Source organism: Ranitomeya variabilis, chromosome 4, assembly GCF_051348905.1.
Source record: "Ranitomeya variabilis isolate aRanVar5 chromosome 4, aRanVar5.hap1, whole genome shotgun sequence".
Lineage (NCBI taxonomy): Eukaryota > Metazoa > Chordata > Amphibia > Anura > Dendrobatidae > Ranitomeya > Ranitomeya variabilis.
Window position 1 is genome coordinate 66,650,206 of NC_135235.1, and position 14,918 is coordinate 66,665,123.

Genomic DNA, 14,918 nt, shown 5'->3' on the forward strand with positions numbered 1-14,918 from the left:
TGTGCCTAAACAGTAGGAACTCCCCACAAGTGACTCCATTTTGGAAACTAGACCCCCAAGGGAACTTATCTAGATGTGTGGTGAGCACTTTGAACCCCCAAGTGCTTTCACGCAGAGCCGTGAAAATAATAAATGTGTTTCCTTTCCTCAAAAATATTTTTTTAGCCCAGAATTTTTTATTTTTGCAAGAGTAACAGGAGAAATTGGACCCCAAAAGTTGTTGTCCAGTTTGTTGTGAGTATGCTGGTACCCCATATGTGGGGGTACACCACTGTTTGGGCACGTGCCGGGGCTCGGAAGGGAAGTAGTGACGTTTTGGAATGCAGACTTTGATGGAATGGTCTGTGGGCATCTTGTTACGTTTGCAGAGCCCCTGATATGCCTAAACAGTAGAAACCCCCCACAAGTGACCCCATTTTGGAAACTAGACCCCCCAAGGAACTTATCTAGATGTGTGATGAGCACGTTCAACCCCCAAGTGCTTCACAGAAGTTTACAACGCAGAGCCGTGAAAATAAAAAATCATTTTTCTTTCCTCAAAAAAGATGTTTTAACAAGCAATTTTTTATTTTTGCAAGGGTAACAGGAGAAATTGGACCCCAACAGTTGTTGCCCAGTTTGTCCTGAGTACGCTGGTACCCCAAATGTGGGGGTAAACCACTGTTTGGGCGCACGTCGGGGCTTGGAAGGGCGGGAGCACCATTTGACTTTTTGAACGCAAGATTGGCTGGAATCAATGGTGGCGCCATGTTGCGTTTGGAGACCCCTGATGTGCCTAAACAGTGGAAACCCCTCAATTCTAACTTCAACACTAACCCCAACACACCCCTAATCCTAATCCCAACTGTAGCCATAACCCTAATCACAACCCTAACCCAACACACCCCTAACCACAACCCTAACCCCAACACACCCGTAACCCTAATTCCAACCCTAACCCTAACCACAACTGTAACGCCAACACACCCCTAACCCTATCCGCAACCCTAACCACAAGCCTAATCTTAACCCTATTTCCAACCCTAACCCTAAGGCTATGTGCCCACGTTGCGGATTCGTGTGAGATTTTTCCGCACGATTTTTGAAAAATCTGCAGGTAAAAGGCACTGCGTTTTACCTGCGGATTTACAGCAGATTTCCAGTGTTTTTTTGTGCGGATTTCACCTGCGGATTCCTATTGAGGAACAGGTATAAAACGCTGCGGAATCCGCACAAAGAATTGACATGCTGCGGAAAATACCACGCAGCGTTTCTGCACGGAATTTTCCGCACCATGGGCACAGCGGATTTGGTTTTCCATAAGTGTACATGGTACTCTAAACCTGATGGAAACTGCTACGAATTCGCAACGGCTAATCCGCTGCGGATCCGCGGCCAATCCGCTGCGGATCCGCAGCCAAGTCCGCACTGTGTGCACATGCCATAACCCTACCCCTAACCCTACCCTTAACCCTAACCCTAGTGGAAAAAGAAAAAAAATATATTTTCTTTATTTTATTATTGTCCCTACCTATGGGGGTGATAAAGGGGGGGGGTTTATTTATTTATTTTTTTTATTTTGATCGCTGTGATAGAACCTACCACAGCGATCAAAATGTACTTGTAATGAATCTGCCGGCCGATTCGGCGGGCGCACTGAGCATGCGCCCGCCATTTTGGAAGATGGCGGCGCCCAGCGAGGAGACGGACGGACACCGGGAGCCTCGGTAAGTATAAGGGGGGGGAGATCGGAGCACGGGGGGGGGGTTACATAGGAGCACGGGGGGAGCGGACAGGAGGACGGGGGAGCGGGGAACAGGACGGAGGGGACTACGGGACAAATCGGTGGCTTGGGGGGGGGGGGCGATCGGTGGGGTGGGGGGGGGGGTCACTTCAGTATTTCCAGCCATGGCCGATGATATTGCAGCATCGGCCATGGCTGGATTGTAATATTTCACCAGTTTTTTTAGGTGAAATATTACAAATCGCTCTGATTGGCAGTTTCACTTTCAACAGCCAATCAGAGCGATCGTAGCCACGGGGGGGTGAAGCCACCCCCCCTGGGCTGAAGTACCACTCCCCCTGTCTCTGCAGATCGGGTAAAATTGGAGTTAACCCTTTCACCCGATCTGCAGGGACGCGATCATTCCATGACGCCACATAGGCGTCATGGGTCGGATTGGCACCGACTTTCATGACGCCTACGTGGCGTCAAAGGTCGGGAAGGGGTTAAATTTTTAGTGCAAAGTTGCATGTACTGGTAAAATGTTGCAAAATGTGCCCAAAATATATAAACATACATAAAATCACTCACTCTGATGAGGGTGGGGGTATGAACGTTTGCACCAAAATTTTGTGACTTTTTAAGAAGTTGTAATTGATTAATCTGCTGAAACTCTCCCAAACTACAAAAATAAAAAAAACAAACAGGCAAACATGTAAAATAGACTTAAAATGGTGCATTTCAAAAGAAAAATTAGGCAAAAATTAAAAAACACAAAGAAAGCGAAAATGCAATAATGAGTCGGTCTATAATGTCCAAGAACTTGCTTCATTTTAGACAACTGTATTGCTGACATTTTGGAGTTTATGCAATGGTGGTTTTTGGATTATAATGCTAAAAAAACCAGACTTGAGCAATGAGAAAATATGAAGTGAGGCAGAAGCCAGTGTAGAAATACATGTGACTACAGTATTAAAAAACTACTGTCTATCGATGTTTGTAAGGAGGGGAGTGGCAGCACATTAGTAAAACTAAAACTGACTGTTAGATTTAGTGCTAGTGTGAATCTAGCCTATCAGGCCAGTTACGCCTGCAAAACCTGGACGAGACTGGCTCTATTGCGGATGAATGCAGGATCTGCCCGATATCACATGCATAGTGATGAGCAGATCAGGTGTTATCTGAGCATGCTCAAATATTATATTTGAGTCCCCACGGCTGCATGTCTCGCGGCTGTTCGACAACTGCTCATCACAGATTTCTCGCTCTCTCTGGACCCGATATCACCTCCTTACTAACCAGAATCCCAAAATGTCTGTCCGCTATTTCATCCTTTCCCGATAAATTTCTAAAACTTAATATGGACAAAACAGAATTCATCATCTATTCCCCTTCTCACTCGACCCCCCAATGGCCCTATCCATTAAAGTAAATGGCTGCTCACGCTCCCCAGTCTCACAAGCTCGCTGCCTTGGGGTAATCTTTGACTCTGATCTCTTCTTCAAACCACATATCCAAGCCCTTTCCACTTCCTGCCAACTTCAGCTCAAAAATATTTCCCAGATCCATACATTCTTCAACCAAGAATCTGCAAAAACCCTAGTGTATGCCCTCATCATCTCCCGCCTTAAGTACTGCAACCTCCTGCCCTGTGGCCTCCCCTCTAACACTCTAGCGCCCCTCTAATCTATTCTAAACTCTGCTGTGAGACTAATCCACCTGTCCCCCCGCTATTCCCCACCCTCTCCCCTCTGTCAATCCCTGCACTGGCTCCCCATTACCCAGAGACTCCAGTACAAAACCCTAACCATGACATACAAAGCCATCCACAACCTGTCTCCTCCATACATCTGTGACCTCATCTCCCGGTACTTACCTACACGCAACCTCCGATCCTCACAAGATCTCCTTCTCTACTCCCCTCTTATCTCCTCTTCCACAATCGCATACTCCCGTGCATCCCCCCCACTCTGGAACTATCTACCCCAACATATAAGACTCTCGCCTGCCATGGAAACCTTCAAAAGGAACCTGAAGACATACCTCTTCTGACAAAACTACAACCTGCAGCAGCCACCGATCCACAGTTGACCACTGCCTCTACTACAGATCCTCTCCTCCTTTGGCCTCAAAGACCTCTCCCTATCCTGGATCTCCTCATACTTTTCCAACCACACATTCAGCGTCTCCCGCTCCCACACTACCTCGTCATCCCACCCTTTCTCTGTTGGAGTCCCCCAAGGCTCTGTTCTAGGACCCTTACTCTTCTCAATCTATACACTTGGCCTGGGACAACTTAAAGTCCCAAGGATTCCAGTACCACCTTTATGTTGATGACACTCAGATCTAACTCTCTGGCCCAGACATCACCTCTCTGCTGCCCAGAATCCCAGAGTGCCTATCAGCCATATCCTCCTTCTCCTCTCGCTTCCTTAAACTCAATGTGGACAAATCTGAGCTCATCATCTTTCTTCCATCTCACAGATCTTCCTTACCTGATCCATCACCATTAATGACACCATGCTTTCCCCCGTACCGGAAGTTGGCTGCCTCGGAGTAACACTTGACTCTGCCCTGTCCTTCAAACAACACATCCAAGCTCTTTCCACGTCCTGTCGTCTCCAGCTCAAAAATATCTCCAGAATCCGTCCTTTCCTCAGCCCTCAATCTACTAAAATGCTTGTACATGCCCTCATCATCTCCAGCCTCGACTACTGCAATATTCTTTTCTGTGGCCTCCCTGCTAAGGCTACTTTCACACTTCCGTTTTCTGGGGCCTGTCGTGGTGCAGTAAAATGACGTATCGACGGATGTCGAGAGAGAGAGAGAGTCGAGAGAGAGAGAGGAGAGAGAGAGAGAGAGAGAGAGAGAGAGAGAGAGTCGAGAGAGAGAGAGAGAGTCGAGAGAGAGAGAGAGAGTCGAGAGAGAGAGAGAGAGAGTCGAGAGAGAGAGAGAGAGTCGAGAGAGAGAGAGAGAGTCGAGAGAGAGAGAGAGAGAGTCGAGAGAGAGAGAGAGAGAGTCGAGAGAGAGAGAGAGAGTCGAGAGAGAGAGAGAGAGTCGAGAGAGAGAGAGAGTCGAGAGAGAGAGTCGAGAGAGAGAGAGTCGAGAGAGAGAGAGTCGAGAGAGAGAGAGTCGAGAGAGAGAGAGTCGAGAGAGAGAGTCGAGAGAGAGAGTCGAGAGAGAGAGTCGAGAGTCGAGAGTCGAGAGTCGAGAGTCGAGAGTCGAGAGTCGAGAGTGAGAGAGAGAGAGAGAGAGAGAGAGGCGTTTTTTCTCAATTGACTAACATTAGCGACGCATTGCCACCCGTCGCGAGACGGTTGCGCCATGTTGTGGCGATCCGCCGGGAGCAAAAACACGTTACATGTGTTTTCGCCCCCACCTCCCCGCACCTCACAATGGGGCAGCGGATGCGCTGGAAAAATGCATCTGCTGCCCCCGTTGTGCGGCGGAGACAACGCTAGCGTCGGTGACCTCAGCCCGACGCACTGCGACGGGCCGAGCCCGACGCTAGTGTGAAAGTAGCCTAACACTCTTGCACCTCACCAGTTCATCCTTAACTCTGCTGCCCGACTAATCCATCTCTCTCCTCGCTACTCCACCGCTTTTCCCCTCTGCAAATCTCTTCACTGACTCCCATTCCCTCAGCGTTCAAATTACTAATAATGACCTACAAAGCCATCCATAACCTGTCTCCTCCGTATATCTCTGACCTAATCTCCCGATATCTTCCCTCACGTAATCTCCGATCCTCCCAAGACCTCCTCTCCTCCACACTTATTCGCTCCTCACCTAATCGCCTCCAAGACCTCTTCTGAATATCCCCCATCCTCTGGAATTCTGTGCCCCAAAACGTCCGACTATCAACCACATTCGGATCCTTCAGACTGAACCTGAAAACCCACCTCTTCAGGAAAGCCTACAGCCTGCAATGACCCTGCTGCCTCCTCACCACTACCGGAGCTAAAGTGTCACCAACACCAGAGCTGCTGCAATCCCCCAACCCATTGTTTCCTTCCCCACCATCCTGTAGAATGTAAGCCCGCAAGGGCAGGGTCCTCTCCCCTCTGTATCAGTCTGTGATTGTTAGTTTGCTTACAAGTAAGTGATGTCTGTAATTTGTATGTAACCCCTTCTCATGTACAGCACCAAGGAAACAATGGTGCTATATAAATAAATAATAATAATCCACCAAACCGCTGCACGACCAGCTCTACTGTATCCTCATCCACCCCTTGTAGATTGTGAGCTTCGCGGGCAGGGTCCTCTCTCCTTCTGTACCAGTCGTGACTTTTATTGTTAAGATTATTGTCCTCATTTTTATTATGTATACCCCTCACATGTAAAGCGCCATGGAATAAATGGCGCTATAATAAATAATCACTACACATGCACCATTCTGGTATGTAAAATGGATCAAACTAGTGCTGGATGCAATGTTTTCAGTATAGACAATGGGTCAGCGTGGAGAATCTTTGGGAAAGTTATGAAATGTCCTATAAATGTCTGTTCCTGATCTAAGGATCTCGGCTCTTAGTGGAGATGAATCTGTGCTGCACTTTATGTACATGCTCAGTAGTGACCAATGCTGTGGATTCGGAGGTTTGGCTTACCGACTCCACAGCCGCTATCCACCCTGTCCATCTGATCTAATACAGGAGATTCCAGAGGTGCTGAAGTAAGAAGAGGCTGCTCACACTGCTGTCCACCTGGTCTATCTGATCTAATACTGGAGATACCAGAGGTGCTGAGGTAAGAAAAGGCCACTCACCACCCAGTCTTTCTGAATGTAAAGCGGCTGCTGTGACAGTGCATGGAATACGTTTTCTCTAGGTCACTGCAACCACTCAGTATTTGGAAAGATATGGAGGACAACAGTGTGAGCAGCCTCTTACCTCAGCTCCCCTGGAATCTCCAGTATTAGACAGACAGGATGGACATAAGCGTGAGTCTCCTACCTCTGCAACCCCGATATCCCGGGACAGGGTGGGCAGCAAAATGATTGTCCTTTTACCTCAGTAACCTGAAGATATTGTGATATTGTGCCATCCCGATCCCCTAAGAAGAACTCTGCAACTTTTCAATTGCAACTCCAAGTTATAGTTTCTCACCATTTTAAGATCTCTACTTGCATGATAATGAACACAAACATTCATTTTCACATGCAGAGTTTAAGAATTGTGAAAACTGGTCATAGATGATATTTGATCAAAGATGGTTGAACCTGGCAGTGACCAGTGTCATGTGTATGGTGCCATTTTTGTCATTCTTGCAATTTTCTGGTGTGGGAACATGGACACATGAGCCTGCTGTTAGTGACGTAGGTTGACAGAAGATGCAGCGCGCTAATGGTATCTGCAGACTTATTTGTTCAGAACATATATATCCACGCATGAAATTATCCTGTAATTTAGAAGAATAATTTCAATGCCGATTGTAATCTGATTTGTACAGAATATTTGACCCCTTTTAAAGAAAAAAAAATCCAATAACATCTGCCAATCTGATTACAGCTAGGAAGTAATTGTAAGGCCAATGGTGGAGGAAGGAAAGCCATTTAACCCTTTTACTACTGGATTACAAGTGACTACTCTATGGGCCCAGTTCATCATTTGTAATTTAATGAAGTCACTTTTCTTTTTTGGCACTGACACTTTCTTTGAAATTTCGCTGCAAAATCAAAAACGCTTTTTATTTCTCTTTAACCAACTTTTGTAATTTATTAGCTCCAAAAGTCACAAAATAACCAGAAAATGCAACATTTGGTAAAGGTCACATTTCATGAATCTGTCTCAAACATCTGGATAAGCAAAGCTGAAGAGGAGGAAATCCCCCCAAAAAAACAAGACAAAAGAAAAAATAAAAAGTGCCACAAAGCGTACATAGAATAAAGCAAAAATGAAAAAAAAAAAAAAAAAAAACCACACTAAAAAGGAGTAAATTACTACAGAAAATTAGTACCAGCAAAGATGAGTCAGGACCCTTGTGCCTATTTTTGTGGTAACCTGAGACTTGACAGGTACACAGCTCCCGGGTAAGGGGACTGTTCAGCCTGTTTGTCATGGTCATGCCTTGTTCTTGCTGTTAAAGGGGTTTTCTTAAAGAAAAAAAAAAGAAAAAAACTAGCCCTTCTCTAAAGAATGGGGGGTTTTGGATTCTGGTGCCCCCATCAAGAGGGAAAGTTTCTGTTGCACATTCATGTGAATAGTCGGCATCTTACTAGATGTAGTCGCTCTCTGCTTCGGCTCAGAGGTGGAACACAATTAATATGCACGGATAATTGAAGCACCGGTTCCCAGGGTGAGGAATAACCGATAAATCACATTCTCAGTCCCTCAGCTCTCCAGTTCCTCTTTACTAATCAATTAAAAAGAAATATTGCGGTTTCCGAGAAGTAACTGGTGGTGGCGTTACTGGCGTATCAACGTGCACCATCGACTCTTCACTGGTATTATGTATGGCTGTGGGACCCCCCAACCAGTGGCTCATGAGCTACATGTAACTGGTGGCCCCTGATGTGGGACTCGTGGCCGTAGGCTCAAGCAAGTGCGACTCTCTGCATCAGTGTCCACAGGGGCATTATTACTTTAAAATGGTCACTGTTCAAACATTATTAATTCGTAAGGGGGCACTCCTGGCATTACCACCTTGTAAGGGGGCACCGGAGCTATTAGTACTTTATATGGAGACACACTGAAAATTATACCCTTCAAATTGGCGCAGGGGGGAATACTATGAGTTATTCGCACAGAATGTGGCTCACGACAATATCTTCAAACCGAATGTGGTTCTTGTGGTAAGAAAGGTTGGGAAGCCATGATGTCAAGCATCAAGATCACAGCAATGTCAAGGGCACATACCCTCCCTATAGGGCGGCACATGTTCTCTACGGATCCATATTAATGTGTTGTGTATCACCGTGAAGCCTACTAGAATACATCATATGCCGCACTATAAAATATAGGCCAATAAAAGTCTATAGGTGCAGCAATAAGCCCAATAATGTCCAGACAGCGCAGACTACCTGGCAGTATCACGCTGCCCCCGCAGCTTGGCAAAAAGCAAAAACAATTCACCTATTCAGTAAAAGCTCGCTCATACGTCCATTATTCACGTACTTGCTCCATCAGGGTTTGGCACGTATAGAGCATGTGCAGCTTATAGTCTATGGGGCTGTTCGCATGTGGCTTTTTGTGCACTGAAAAATAAAAATAAAGAAAGCGCGTCCATATCTTATCTGAGGTACGGATCAAACTCGCCATTTCAAGGATATGGAAATGTGAAGAATTAGGACACGGCATTGATGACATCCTTGTTGCATCCTAGTGCGGTCCATTTTTCAATGTCTGCTAATAAAAAAAAAATATTTATTTTTTTTTAAATCTAATTTTTATTTAGATTTTTTCTGTATATGAGAAAAGCTAATGACACACTGATAGTAGGAAATGCACTGAGGAACCAAACACTGACGACACGTTGATGCAGTGCACTGATTGAAAAAAAAAAAAAAGAGGACATCTGAATGAGGCCTTAAAGGGACATTGACAATCGGTAACTATGCTGTTCCCCCTTTAACCCTTTCCTCACCAGCTATGGCGCAAACCATCTGATGGCGATCATTACATCCCGACAGCAATACAACAGTAGTAGAAACCTATACCCTGTAATAGCCATTAATGGCACCGCCAGTGGGGACTCGCAGTGCGTTTATGGTGGGATACACACGCACCACGCCGCCGGTGTGATCATCACATTGCAGTAACAGATCGCTTTATGCACACTGCAAATTACATGTGCACTATAGAGCGATCAACAGGGGCATCATTAATCTTACTCTACGCACCTATCCCAAAAACTGTTTAACCCATTCTCAGCCGGTAAAGGCCCATTCACAAAAGAAGGACAGTCGATAAGGCACTGCCGACTCAGCCACATAGTAATGATCTCGCCGTCACCATTTACATCATTATTTTGCCAATGGATGACATTAGGATATCACCGGTATCTGCAGATTATTACATCCCTGCGCTCAGGAGACTCATCTGAATGGAGCTGGCTTTACAATAGGCAGCTCCAGGAAAAATCCTCTGGACGTGCAGGGGTTAATAAGCAAGCAAACAGGCAGGCAAGCAGCAGTGAGCCTGATCCAGCACCTTGGAGGGTTAATTCACATACTGGGACCTAAAGCAATGCAGTCCTGCAGGGGGGTCCTTGTGGCATGTCCTGCAGGGGGGTCCTTGTGGCATGTCCTGCAGGGGGGTCCTTGTGGCATGTCCTGCAGGGGGGTCCTTGTGGCATGTCCTGCAGGGGGGTCCTTGTGGCATGTCCTGCAGGGGGGTCCTTGTGGCATGTCCTGCAGGGGGGTCCTTGTGGCATGTCCTGCAGGGGGGTCCTTGTGGCATGTCCTGCAGGGGGGTCCTTGTGGCATGTCCTGCAGGGGGGTCCTTGTGGCATGTCCTGCAGGGGGGTCCTTGTGGCATGTCCTGCAGGGGGGTCCTTGTGGCATGCCCTGTAGGGGGTCCTGGTGGCATGTCCTGTAAGGGGTCCTTGTGACATGTCCTGTATGGGGGGTCCCCTAGCAGTATAACAGATCACACCTGTATAATAAATGGGGAAGGGGTTGGGGGGAATACAAAAGCACAACGGCAGCAGCCCCCTAATATAAAGACTGGAGAGGGTATTCTCCAGCAATGGGGTCAATGCAAAGGTGAAGCAATGCAAGGGTTAAATGCATAAGGCACAGCTTCCTTACATTGTGCAGGGATAGGTAGGACTGAGGGCAGGTTCCCTCCAGCGCAGGACACTGAACCCTGCTCCACCTGTGCAGCTCTTACCGTCTACGTGCGGGCTGGACTCAAGCACCGGCAGGCACCGTGATAGATACCGGATAAATCCCGTGTCACGGCCCCGGCTTCCGCTCCCGTGCTCGGCTACAAGACATCCGCAGGTTCCTCCGGACTCACAAAGACAACGCGCTACTGCTGGGAAGTGCACACAGGTAGCGCCTCCGCACTCCCCCTAGCGGCCGAGCGGGGGTCTGCAGCTGCTCTTTCCTCAGGAAACGTACACGAGTGTGACGATTTATTACAGCCCGGAGGAAAGGGTTAATCCGCGCATAATTCGCCAAATAAAGTATTTTCCACGGAAAACTGACTAAAAATGTCATGCTGTAACATACACGAGATATATTTCACAGAGTCCATGAGGTATGCAGTGCCCTGGGCAGTGTTACCCTTTATGACAGGAACCTGAATACTGTAGAAGCAGGGCTGTATTGGGCTATGTGCACACAGAGCTTCTCTGGATTTTTTTTAGTGGTTGCACTCTGAAAAGCGCTCAAAAAATGCTCTTGATTTGTTTCTACCTAGAAACGTCAAACACTAAAAACGCTGTTCAAAAGCACCAAGCTGTTAATATGAGCGACCGCTCTTCTGCGTCCTCCGCTGCACGCACGCTTTATAGTAAAAGTCAATGCGACATCAATAAAAACGCCAGGAGTCATCTGGGCAACATTTTCAGCGCTTTCTAAGCATTTTTTTTTTGCCTAAAAAAAAAAGTGAGCGTTTTATTAATTTGTTGACAGATGACAAAACATGTGAGAAAATTGCCTTCCCTCTTCCTAAAAAAAAATGGTAACGAAAAAAAGAATAAAAGCTCCAGCAATTGTAATCAAAGCACTAAGAAAATAGCTTTCCTCTTGAAAAACGCGACAGTTTTGACCACCAAAAATTATGGAGTTTGAACAAAGGTATAGTATACGCGCACAGGAAGGTTTTTTGTTTTTTTTTTAGTTAAAAAACACAGAGTTTTCTAATGGAAACTTCAGGAAACATTTGAGAAGCCTACCAGGGCAATGGGGATACTCGGCACCAGGTCCAGTCGCTAAAAGGGGATGTCACGGTGGCTGCGACCCGGTCCGTGGCCTGGGACTCACTGTAAAAGGGAACGGTCTTTAAAGGGGAATTGTGAATAAGTCTGTCGTGACGCCACCTGTGGTGTTTGGTCAATAGGGGGACCGGCGCTGCTTTAAAGAGGTCCTCTGGGGGATCTTGTTGCAGCAATGATGGTGATGCTTCCCACAGGTAAAGTGGGGTCCCCAGGGGTCCTAGAGTGTATGGTGATGATGGTGTTTGCCAGTCAATGAGTAAAGGACACAAGTTGTAAAGTCTTTACCTGGTTTACTGTAGTTGGCAGACCACAGTCCAGGGTACCGGCAACAGGTACATTAGGAGTCCAGGCAGCCCAGAAACAATTGAAATCCCCTTGGCAAGTCAGGTTGGGAGCCCCCCACTGTGCGCTTGGTATAGTCCCTTGCTGTCTGTAATGTCCTATCAAGGTCCTGGTTCCCAGGTACCTGTATGGTAGGCAGCTTGAGCCATTCCTTCTGGGGTCTTTGCACAGTGACTCCAGGGTGCTGCTGTACCACATGCTTAATTTGGGCAGTATAGGTGTAGTTCTGTGCCCTCCGGTTCTGCTAGGTGTCTTACAGTTCCACTCTAGCCTCGGGCTCCCGGTACCGTTTTCTGCGCTTTGGCTCCTCAGAGGCCAACTTGCAGCCTCCTTGAGCCCTAAAATCTCTCCTCTGCTGCACTCCAGACTCAACTGCACTCACTGGTCTCTCTGGACCAACTGTCTCTGTCCACTGTCTCTCTCAGACTGGCTAACGCCTCCTCCAGACCAGGATGTTTATTCAGGGAAGCTGCCCTGAAACCGGGTTTTGATCTCCCCCTCCTGGCCTGGATTCAGAAGGTGTTGTGTGTGAGAATTACCTGCCAAAGACATCCCTCTTGTTTCCAGGCATAGCACTACCCTCCCCGAGAGGAAGGCAGCACTACTGTGGTACCCGAACTCCTGGGGTGCCACACATTTCTTTTTTGGTAATCTTTGGAAATAATTATTTGTCTCCTGAAGCGATTTTCAAGACTTTTCGAAGCATTTTGCAAGAGTATTTTTTTCCTAAAGTTTTTTTTTATTTTTTGTACTCTTCTGTTTGGACAAGAGCATCAAAAGAAATGACGTGTACTATATTTTGAGATATTTCTCAAAACTTGAAGCACATAAAAGTGCTCGAAAGACTGAAAATATGAACAGAAAAGTGGTTTTACAATAGCGATAAATAGGAAAACTCTTTCAAGTGGGGTTTTTTTTAGCAATGTTTCAGGTGCTTTTTGTAGTAGACTCATTCAAAAAAACTTAGTATCTTTATAAGGAAAATTAAAAAAACATAATTATTTCCTAGGGACCACTGTTACGAGGGATGAACAGGTCCACTACAGTGAGGTTAGGGTCACACAAACGTTTTCTCCCCTTCTGAAAAAAAATGGGCCTATTACGCTAATCACACTGATCCGTTTTTCTCAGAGGTGGAGAAAAAAAAAAAAAGTTTCTCCACCCTCTTCATTCTGTCCATAAAAATCGGTCCGCACTCGGCGAGTTATTTTCCACAGACCCATAGACTTGCATTGTTGATTTTGATCCAATACTCAGATCAAAGTCAGACATGTAAATTAATTTTTCTTCAGACGGCTCGGTCCAAGGAAAAAAATCGGACATGTGCACAACCCCATAGAATATCATAGGTACGAGCGCGATCTGTCAAAACCATTAATAGCACTTATCCGATTTAAGCAGTTTAATGGCAACCACCCACTCCACTGGCTGCTTCTTCAGGCAGGGGACATCAGTTGACTGCTAGAAGAAAGAACTAGGAGAATTGTTTCAGCTGGAATGTGACCGCTGCAGCCATTCCATGGCTGATGATTGGCTGCAGTGGTCAGGGGAAGGAGAGGGTCAGGGGACGTCTGGGTGTTGTAACCATAAGGCCGGGATCACACATGCGAGAAATACGGCTGAGTCTCGCATGTTAATACCCGGCATTGCGGTCACTCATGAGCGGAGCGTGCGGCCGCATAGCAATATATGCAGCCGCACGCTCCACTCCTGAGTGACGGTGGCAATGCAGCGTTTTAACATGCGAGACTTGGCCGTATTTCTCGCGTGTGTGATCCTGGCCTAACATGAATGATAAAATGTGGCTGTTTGAGGTCGGATCTAGCCTTAATGCAATATAACAAGGTTCTGGCTTCATTACATTTCCAATTTCCTATAGATAATTCTATTGGAATTTTACATATTTTGTAACCTCCTGTCCCCTGATTTCCTTGCACCCTTCGCCCGGTTATTTCGCACGTGACCTCCTGCCTACATGTAATGTTTAACAACCTCTTGCTGGCTTAGTTGTTTTTTTGTGCAAACAAACCATGACATGAATGATACTGTGTAGGCGTCTGTAAGGGAGAAGTAACGTAAGAAATGTAATCATTGCACCCACATGAAGTACGCTCCTCAGATCACTCACATCTTTTCATATAGAAATTTTCAGTACGTACTGACCGTCCACATCCAAGCTACAAATACTGCCATTATACAAAGGGTATTATGTGCTGCTTATTGCTGCTATGCTTGGTGGAGAGTTTCCATGCAGAAGTCGTTATACGGTACTATACTATGTATTGGATCCAGGTGGCCAGGACGTAATGACATGTCAGTAGTGGTAGGTTGCATAGGAGCCTGTCAGCAGAAGCTGCGTCCTTAGATGGGAAGATGTATTAAACAGTTTGGCTACACCAAGGGTTCAATGAGTGCCTGTGCTTGGTTTGAACAGTTATTTTGTGCTGACATGCTCCATGTTATAGTAGATTAGCCTTTGGCTACTGGTAAAAGTAGTATCAAGTAGAGTCAATATTGGTCCAGGCACAACATCAGGTTGAGCGGAGGATTGGAGATACCCATCAGACGTAACCATGACCAGAATAGACCCCTGACACCTTTACACAATGATGCCATTTATAAACCTACCACTATAGTTACCTTTTAGTATTAGTCTGGGGAGCCTCCATCATACAGAACACATGCAGGTCCATGTTTTTATTAAACATACACTACACTGGTATCATTCCACTGAAACCCATTATTAATACATTCTAAATGGTTCCCAGTAGCACATGATTGGTCATACATCCACTACTACCAAAGTTGCATTTTGCTGGACCTTTGGGGCCCATTACTGTATCAGAACCTGAGCACACAAGATCCAAGGATTCAATGGATTTAGATTCAGTAAGGTTTAATATCGTATTGCCATTAGAACTCCATTATTAGACTCTATTATTTTCTTTAGAAATCACTAATTCATTATCTTCCACCGTAACTATTTTCA

At 46.2% G+C, this 14,918-nt stretch overlaps 1 protein-coding gene across 1 annotated transcript in view; it reads right to left on the minus strand.

Annotated features, from left to right (window-relative positions):
* SEMA4G (semaphorin 4G) overlaps positions 1–10,755 on the minus strand; it is a 228,030-nt gene extending 217,275 nt beyond the window's left edge. The window contains exon 1 of the mRNA XM_077258634.1: positions 10,534–10,755. The gene's annotated coding sequence lies outside the window, so the exon portion shown is untranslated. The remainder of the gene's footprint in view (positions 1–10,533) is intronic.
* Positions 10,756–14,918: the final 4,163 nt, after the last annotated feature.